The sequence below is a fragment of the Megalobrama amblycephala genome, linkage group LG12 (genome assembly GCF_018812025.1).
Source record: "Megalobrama amblycephala isolate DHTTF-2021 linkage group LG12, ASM1881202v1, whole genome shotgun sequence".
NCBI lineage: Eukaryota > Metazoa > Chordata > Actinopteri > Cypriniformes > Xenocyprididae > Megalobrama > Megalobrama amblycephala.
Genome location: NC_063055.1, coordinates 35,976,351 through 35,986,417, shown reverse-complemented (window position 1 = coordinate 35,986,417; position 10,067 = coordinate 35,976,351). Strand labels below are relative to the sequence as shown.

The following is a 10,067-nucleotide window of genomic DNA, read 5'->3' as shown; positions in this document are numbered from 1 at the left end:
TGGTCCTCATATGTAGTCTTCTAGTATCACAGACTAACGTGTCTTTCTGACCATTAGCAATAAATCAGTATTCACATCACTGGTATTCTTTTGTGTTTAATCTAGGATTACCTAGGCTATGTTTATAACGAGCATTAGGTAAGGTTACAGCTTATCATAAAATCCTATATTTAAATCTTCTGTGGTAAGTATACTGAGACAAACTACCCGTAACGGCGTCAGTTTCTATTCCTACTATTTACATCTATATGGCTTGCTTTATTCAGCTCATCAGGGCATCTCATTCATCCACTCTTTCTTCCCCACATCTTATATGATCTACATGGCAAGGTTATATGCTGGCCTATCAGCCTAATTGGCTTTCATGCTCGACCTTATGTGGCAATATTACGGCCTATGCGGCAATCTTCACATCCTTAAAGCTATAGCAGAACGAAAAGCTATTATATGATTCTTTCTCTTAATGATTCAACATTCATTAAGTCTGTGCATTCATCACCTCTTTCTCTTTGGTAATATTTAGGAACGCATTCAAAGAATCCTTCAACTGGTGCGTATTTTCTTCACATTCTCAGTTCTTTTGGGGGTAGGCTCCGCCCCTGCCTTCATCTTAAGGCAGGATCTGCAAACGTCTGCTACCCTCCGGATTGTACTATGGACGGGGCCTACGCCAAAGAACTTTATCATTATCATTGATATTAACATTCATACTGTTGAATAAATTGTATTCAAACGTTTCTTTGCTTCCCGAGTCTTTCTGGTAGAAGTTTCGGTTCTGTAATTGCTGCTGAAGAGTTAGCATTCATGTTGCAAATATGAAAAAGTGTTTTAATAAATTCTAATGCTAAAGTGAATTCTACATGCACCCAGAGCCTCCTTGTACACCTCATCATCTCAATGCAAACATAAAAGAATTCAAACAGAAATCACTTTCAAACCATGCAGGTTTCAGTAAATATTGTCACCAAAAATAAGTTTGTATCACATGTAAAATATGATATTTTTGAAAACAAACAGACATTGTACTATTTTGTGAGCGTTCCATGTTAGAGGAAGCTCCACTCCTGCCTGGCTGTTTTCTCTAACAATTAGAGTCAGCACCTCATAGTTTGGGTCAAGCATTTGCTGAGGCGGCGCAGTGGCTTCGATCATGAGAATTGTTTCCTGTATTTCTCCTTATAACTCCTCCAGAATCTAACTGGACACAAGGATCTTCAGTTGATGGGCTTCACTGTTGTGCCCTTTCTCCAGATCTTATAAGGCTCAAATGGTTATATTCTCAGTCTTTGGCTGATCTGTTTGTAGTCGTTGTTGGTTTGCTGTCATTTCTCTCAAGGAATTTTGAATCTTTGGTTGCAGGAGGCTGATTTTTTTATGTAGTAGTGTCTTAGTGCAATGACTAAGCAACCTCTGTGCTGGGCTGGTTGATAATCCATGTTTCCGTGATCTAGAATTGCTAAATAATGTCTCTGTCTTGATATTTGTGCTTTGAGCATCAGTCTGCTGATTCCCCATTGCCATTGCTCTGAGGATAGCCAAGTGATGAAGTCTTGTGCAGGAATTCCCAGTGATGACTGAAATTCTGGAACTACTGTGGCAAGATCTGCAGGCCATTGTCCCTGATGGGCAAAGCGAGTTTTTAGCTTTTTGATGAGAGTATTTAATTTGGTGTCTGGTAGATAATCTATTTTCCAAAAATTGGAATAGCAGTCTACTGTAATTAAGTAGTTCTTGTTGTCAAAAGTAAACAGATACATGCCTACCTTGGCCCAAGGTCTGTTTGGCATTTTGTGTGGTCGCAGTGTCTCCTTTTGCTGGTTCCAGTCCACTGAGGGGCATCTGTCACATTGTTGTACATATACGCTTTGATCTGCATGTTCATTCCCTGCCAGTACACACTCTCTCTGGCCCTCCTCTCTAGCCATCCTTCTACACCTAAATGAGAGGAGTGTATATGCTGATTTATTTCTAGTATTTCTGGTCTGAAAGATCTTTGAGAGGTAATTTACTATCCCTAAAAGTCTCTGAACTCCTTTTGCATCTGTTGGTTTCGGCATGTGTGTTAATGCTTGAACTTTGTCTGGGTCAATTTTCAATCCATCGGACGTCAGGAGGTGCCTGATGTAAGAGACTTCTCTTTGTCTCAATTTGAGCTTGTCAACATTTAGCTTGATACCTTTCTCTCTGCATTGCACTAGAAACACATTCAGCTTTTCATCATGGTCTCTCTCAGCTGCTTCTTCTGTCTCTCCCTGTCCTGTAATAAGGCATCATCAGCTATAATGTAATCAGCTAAATGACTGCGCTTTAAAGCTTTGTTTAAAGGTTCTGGATCTATACATACCACATACTACGTACAACCACCATACTTCTGATCCAGTTCTTTCTCCTTTCCACTGGTGCAATGTTTCCTCTCCTCTTAAGATCTTGCAGCTCTTTTTTTTAGGGAGTTGCACAGGTTTTACATTGTTGTCAAATTCAATTCTGTATTCTCACTCCAGGCAGCCATCACCTGTGAATGTATAAGCATATTCAGTCTTTATCTGTTGTTGTGACCACTGGCTGGTTGCAGGTTTTTCAGTGGTGACTATGCTGTCTATTGCAAGAATGATCTCATAATGCACTTTGATTAGCTTCATAGCTTCACTTGATCTCTCAGATATTAGAGGGACAGTACAGCTGTTATCCACCACCTGGAACTCCAGCCTGTACAGATTGTGGTTTCTTAATTTCAGTTTGCACTTTCCTAGTGGTCTCACTTTGCTTTTGTTGCACATTACTAGGACAGCTTTTGTATCCTCCAGTTTTATATCTGGGTTCAGTAGATTAAAAGGATTTACATTACAGCTTGCCCCACGGTCAATCTGAAATTTCACAAGATTCTTTCCTAAAAGCATCCTTGCGTACAAATGTTTTCTTTTTGTTGTCTTACTCTAGTTTCTTTACAGTCTCTGTCTTTGCTAGAGAATGTCCTCATACTCATCACTGTCCTGTTCAGTTACCTTTTGCACTGATCTATGGTTCCTTTGTCTCAGCTAGGCTCTACACTTAACTGCAAAGTGATTTGCCTTTCCACACTTTTTGCATTTCTTAACAAAAGCTGGACATTTCTGTTTATTAATTTTTATGCCCTTTACCACCGAATTTACATGTGATTATAGTGCCGGGTTGATGTTGATCTTGATGCGCTACTTGCCTGACACCATGCACTTCTGCGCTGCTCCCGCAATGACTTTGCTGTTTTGCCGTGATAACTCCGCTGCTCTGCATATATTTGTTTCCACGTCTGTAGTGTTAAATCATTCTCACGAAGCAGCCTCTCTCTCAGTCTTGTGTTTATAGTTCAGCATACTATCCTGTCATGTATGAGTGAGTCTGTGATTTCTCTGAAGTTGCATGTTTTAGCGAGCATTCTTAACTGAGGGCCTCAAACCGACCAATACTATCAAAAAAATGATTCCTCCTCTGTCAGATTTAGCGGTAGCATGACGACTTCTGCCCAACATCTCTCAGTGGGTCCTGAAAGGGTGCGCCCTTGCAAGATGTTTGTTCTGTGGCAGGCTGGTCCTCTCCACACACAATCAGAAGATTTTAAAGTCTGGACATGGATTTAACCATAGGATAACAGGTCCTTCTATGTTGATCCAGCCTTTCTGTTCAACAAGTGTCAAATGGATTCCTTCAGACAATTAGAATCTGGGCATTCCGTGATGTAGGTACCTTTTTATGGTCTTGCTGACGTGCTACGCTACATCACCTGACCTCACATCAGTCAATCACAAATGATTTCACACATGCTTCAGACACCATTCATGCAGAAGTGTTCCCATGGAGTCAACGTCATGATGCAGTGTCTTGTTCCCTTCTCAGGGAACCCGGTTACATAAATAACCTGGGACATTTTAAAGGAACAGCTCATACAAATTACAATTCTGTATGACTTTTTTCACAAAGCTATCATATGATTCTACATAGCTAGACAGGCTACTTTTATGGAGATTTTCATCATTTTTAGTCAGTATTCACTATTCATAGTATTGACAACAACAGCATCAACGTTCAGCTAAATTTCTGCTTTTGTGTTCCATGGATGAAAGAAAGTCATACTAGCAACTGTCCTGAGCTGTGGCAATAAAGAGAGCAGACATAGAAATATAAGCCCATTTCAGTTTTAGAAGATTCTGAAACAAAATTGGCAGTGCTAAAACCTTTTATATCAAGTACATATAACACATATATACCAATATATAATATTGCAGTCAGTAGAGAAAGAGGCGTTTTGGGTCTCCATGGTGTAGTTATGGCAGAAGAAGCTATAACAGGGCAACTAACCAGCAAACCCTCAAATCTTTATTTTTTGGGGAACAATTCCTTTAAATTCTACAGGTAGGTCTTCCACACTGCTGACACATTCTTGTTGATATTTCTCAAAACATGCTTAATCACAATAAAGATTTCAAATTATTGTTGACTTCAAAAAATTGCTGCAGATTTTGTGAACTGCTCAGAATTTACTTGAAAGACTTCATCCTGTTAACAGAGCTTGATCAAAGACCAGGATGACTGAACAAGAGACTCTTTATCATCTTTCATTCATGTCAATTGTAATAATGCTACAGTATCTTCTCACTCATTCACGATGACCAGAGAAAAGTGTGACAGTGTTCCAGATGCAAATTGAATCTGAAACTGAACAGAAACACATTTAGAGTGTTTGTTGAGAAGCCTTGATCTTTGTTGTTCTCTGGTTTCTTGTTATTAAAACTTAAATTGAAAAGTCAAGGAAACAAAATAAAAAGGCTTGGATTATCTGAAGAGCTTGAGTATTTAATAGGCAGTGCAGAGACTTGATTGGCCCAGAAATTATTTTTTAAAGGAGATAAAGGTGTTAAAATACTTTCTCATACTTCATCTTAATATACAGAGACATGTATATATACAGTATTTAATATACAGAATTTATTGGTAGGTTGACTCTTCAAAAAGTGTAAGCCCAAAAATGTTCATCTGAGTATCTCAACCAGCCCGACACAGCAAGACTGACTCAACCAATGGCATGATTTTTGGTCAGGCCTACAATAGACAGCATAAAAATGAGGTAAAATCAAATTAAAGAATGCAGACTTTACCGTTCACAGAAACAGAGCATGAAAAAGCATGAGGTAAGAAGTACACCTTGCAAGAAGACAACACCTGTACTTGAAGAGCACTAGAGATTCTGCTGGACCACGCCCAAGAGGAGGCCATACCTTTAGTGGAGTGGGTCCTAAACTTAAGGGGAGCAACAAGTCCACGGACTTGTAAGCCAGCGCTATAGCATCCACAATCCATCTGGAAATCTTTTGCTTCGAAACTGGTAGCCCTTTAGTGCAGCCTCCGAAGCTGACAAAAAGCTAGAGTGCTCATTATATACTCTAAGGGATGAGCTGACAGCGCTATCACCTGCATTCTGAACTGGGTAGAGAGCACTTTCCGCATGTAACCTTTTCTTGGCCTAAGGACCAATTTACTGTCATTAGGACTGAAATCAAGGCAGGACAGTTCCACAGATAGAGCCTGCAATTCGGCAACTTGTTTGACTGACGCTAAAGCCAGCAAAAGGGCAGTCTTAAACAAGAGAGACCGAAGGTCGGTCATTTGGAGCGGCTCAAAGGGAGATCCTCGAAGTGCCCTAAGAACTGTGGAGAGGTCCCACGATGGAACCGTGCAAGGGCGAAGAGGAGGATTCACCCAATCGATTGGCCGGCCATCAGGGTATGATTCACTGTGATGGTCGCCACATACACCTTGAGCATGGAAGGGGCACACCTGCCATCCAGTATCTCCTGGAAACATGAGAACTGTCCTGGAATCGTGAGAACTGTCACAATCTCGCATTTACCAGGGTCTAGTTTCAGGGTCTAGTTTCTGAGTTAGGCATCAGCTTGAGAAAACTGACTATTTTGGGCGTAAAGGTGCCTTGTAGAAGGAGCACTTGCCTCCGAGATCATTCTCATGACAGGTTTTTCCTCAGTGGTATGAGCCATGGAGCTGCTGACAATAGCTGGACTAACTCTGGGAACCAAGGCTGGTTCTGCCAGTTTTGTGCTCCCAGAAGAATTGAACGTCCATCCTGATCCTACTGATGACCTGCTGGAGCAAAGGCATAAAGGCGCAGACGAGGCCATTCCTGGGCGGAGGTTCCTCTGTGCCCATAGGAGAAGATGGTTCGCCAGTCTGTGCAGAGGGTGAGACCTGTCTTAGCGGAACAGGATGTGATGACCCTGGCTGGAACTCTTTGAAGTCCATGAAGAATCATCATCATCATTTCTAGGCGGTTGATGTGCCAATTCAATATAGGGGTCACCAATGACCGAAGGCTATTCTGCCGTCACACAGGGAACCCCAGCCCATTTTGGAGACGTCTATCATGACCACTTACCTCCTGGAAACCAAGCCCAGCGCCACCCCGTCCTGGTAAACACGGGGTGATTTCCAAGGGACCAAGGCCTTGACACAGCCATGGATCACCTTGAAAGTATGTCAGCCCATGCGCCACGCACAAGGTGGGACACAGGCCTTCAACCAGAGCTGGAGTGGTCGCATGTGGAGCAGGCCCAGCAGAATGACTGAGGAAGCTGCCGCCATGAGGCCCTGCAGCTTCTGAAACCTCTTGAGGGGAAGAAGAGACCCTACTTTAAACGAGGCTGCCATGCTCCTGATTTTCAGGGTGCGTCCCTGTGAGAACCAAGCCTGCATAAGAGCTGAGTCAAAGACTGCCCCCAGGAACAAAATTCATTGGCTGGGGAGCAGCAAGCTCTTGCCAAAATTGACTCTGAATCCCAGGTGCTCTAGATGGCTGAGAAGCAGGGATCTGTGGGCACATAGCTCCCATTCCAATTGGGCTATAAGAGTCCAAACGGAAGGACTGTATATTTGTACGCCACCCCCTCTTATCTCAAGAACAGTCTGTGATGAGGGGCTATCTGGATATGAAAGTAAGCATCTTTTAGATCCACTGATATAAACTGAATTTGCACAAGGATTTGCTTCATATGTCCGGAGTCGAGCTGCAAATGGTTCAAGTACTACAGGTTGCATCTCACGCTGAAGCTGGAGAACAGCACCTGCTACAGCATTGAGAGGAGGAATGCTCTTTTCGTGAGAATGTAAAAAATTTTGTTTCGTTTGCTATAACAGTGAGAAGGGGTTTTGGTGCGCAAACTGATGGTGCAGGCCCAGAACTGGCAACAATCACATTGTCTCCAGGGCCCTGGACTGAAGAGGGGGCTGAAAGACGGGCACACTTTGAGGGTAGTCCCTTTTCTCCTCTATCCTGAGACATCAGGACTGCTTTGGCTGCATGGGGTCCTCAAAGCCGTCCACAGCAGAGCCAAACATGTCTTGGTGAGCTCTTGGTCGACCTCTGGGAAGAATGGAGCTGAATGCTGGCGAGAGGGCTGCTGGCAGCGCCGCAGCTGCAGGAACCATTCATCGAGTTGGGTGCTGGCGGGCTCTTCTGGGGCTGACCAGTCCAAGCCGATCTCTAATACGGTTTTAGTGAGGTCTCACATAAGAGCTGCACGTCATCAGTCTCTTTAGAGGAGTCATCACTGGAGTTCGCCCACTCTTCCCACTCAGAGGCGGCCAGAGACATTGAGTCTAACTCATCGTCAGACCCGCCAAACAAGATCATTCAGACCAGATGAGGGGCACTGATCTTCACGGGTGAAGAGCACAGGGGACTCGCAATGTTGAGGGGAGAGTGAAGCATACTAAGCGAACTGCATCAGCGAACTGATGCAATGCAAGTGAAACATATCGAAAGGGAAGCAGTATCCTCACAACTATGTTCCTTCTTGGAGAGTTACAAATGAGAGAGAGTTACAAATGAATTGCTCTTATCATCCAATCATGGTTGCATCTCTCTATTAGTGTTATTGGACCTCAGTGCTGCTTTTGATACTATCGGCCACAACATTCTCTTGTATAGATTCAAAAATTATGTTGGCGTAAGTGAAATTGCATTGATGGTTTAAATTGTATTTATCTGACCATTCTTAATTTGGAGCAGGAAATGAAGAGGTGTCATACTGTTTATAAATTCAGTATGAAAGTTCAGCATCGTTTATAAGGCTCAGCACTAGGGCTGTTGCTTTTAACCTTCTACGTGCTACATGCATTTTTTAAGGTTTCTTTAATAGATAGAAAAAAACCTTACTGACCCCAAACTTTTAACCAGTAATCAAGGTTTAATAGGAAAACAGACAATCCATTTTTGAAAGTTAATAAGCCTATTTCTTTTGCTATCTTAATATGATTATTTGGCATTATTTGCATTTAGAACAGACCATGGTGCCATTTTGGGTCACAACCTACCTGCTGAGAGCTACTGCTGTAAAGGAATTTCTGGAAATGTTTGGCATGAAGTTGCTTTTTTAAATTCCCACCCTCTTTATTCTGTTCTCTTCATTAACATGCTGATAAATCTGGAGAAAGAATTTTCCACTGGCCTTAATGAGAGAAGAGAGAGACAGAGGGACACAAGGAGAGAGAGAATGTTTGAATTCTTATGAAGAATGGAATTTAGAGTTTGAGTAAGCGACGTTGATGAGAGCAGAATTTATTAAGTAACAAAAATTATAAAAGTGCCATTCAGGTTGCAGCGCACCACGTTGTTACAAGATTTTGTTCAGGGCAATTAGGTTTTATAGACCAGACTGCCAGAGCTCCTAAGGCCTAGACCCAAACCCCTCTGATGACGCAGCAACTTAGTGTGTGAAATGGAGAGAGACTGCTGGGAAAATGACGGGAGTTTTGGTTGATAAACAACACTGATCTAATGCTACATGTGCCTAACAGAGAGAGGGCATATGGGTTTGAAGGCACAAGTCATCACTGACTCTTAAATAGTGCAAAGAGGAGTGGGCAGAAGCCGTACATTTTTGGCGTAATTCTCGCTTAATTCTCAGACTGCCATGGAATTCATTGTGTTAGGATTGGCCAGACACCATGTCTTGATGTTGCTGGATGGGATATTATTATTGCAGAGATTTATTTTAGGCAGATGGCAATATAAAAAGGGTTTAATGTGAATATGTGTGGAGGCATGTAGGAGTGGATGGGATTGGAATTACAGGAAATGTTCATACAGTAATGGAGGAATGTAGAGGTCAATGTGACATTTAAAATGCGTATGATTCTTCACACTTTCCAATAATAAATGCAATTTAATAAGCTTAGTTTACCTCAGCAATTTGAATTCTGTGATTATTTATTCACTCTGTTGATCCTTGTATTACTCTTGTATTTTAGTCAGTTCAGTTTAGATTTGTCACCATAGGCTTGAACACAATGACAATAGCAGATCCCATAGGAAAGAAAAACCAAAAGTGAGATCTCTTTAACATCTCAAATATTTCTCCTAGACATAAATGAAGTTACTTTAACATCAAATGGAGACTTTTGCTTGAGTCTCCTGCTTCTCACTCTAACACTCTCACAATGGTCTCCTTTAAAGTTTTAGAAGAGATCTCAACAACATCACACACGGTGCTCAGACTTTTCTCCTCAGCTAGAGACTTTGGATCACTCACATTTTTCTCCTCTAAAGATTCAGAAGAGATCTCAACAACATTACACACTATGCTCAAATTTATCTCTATAGATAGAGACTTTGGTGATCTCACATTGTCTCCTCTAAAGACTCAGAAGAGATCTCAAAAACATTGCACACTGTGCTAAGATTTTTCTCCTTGCCTAGAGACTCTGGATTGCTCATATTTGTCTCCTCTAAAGATTCAGAAGATATCTTAACAACATCACACATGGTGCTCAGATTTTTCTCCTTAGCTAGAGACATTGGTGGTCTCACATTTGTCTCCTCTAAAGATTCAGAAGAGATCTCAACAACATCATTCATTGTCAAGTTTCAAAAGAGATCTCAACAACATCACACACTGTGCTCAGACTTTTCTCCTTAGCTATAAAGACTTTGGCGTTCTCACATTTGTCTCCTCTAAATTTCAACAACTTTGCAATGTGTATTCCAAGTCAAATGTCTCAATGTGAACTCAAACATTTCTATC

The 10,067-nt window shown here is 41.8% G+C and overlaps 1 long non-coding RNA gene across 1 annotated transcript; it reads right to left on the bottom strand.

Moving 5' to 3' along the window:
- Window positions 1-237: 237 nt before the first annotated feature.
- Window positions 238-2,570, bottom strand: LOC125280023. Its single transcript, XR_007187510.1, has 3 exons — window positions 2,345-2,570; window positions 1,764-2,257; window positions 238-1,619 (listed from the first exon to the last, which is right to left on the bottom strand). It is a non-coding gene; the product is annotated as an uncharacterized LOC125280023 (long non-coding RNA).
- Between the last annotated feature and the right edge of the window lie 7,497 nt (window positions 2,571-10,067).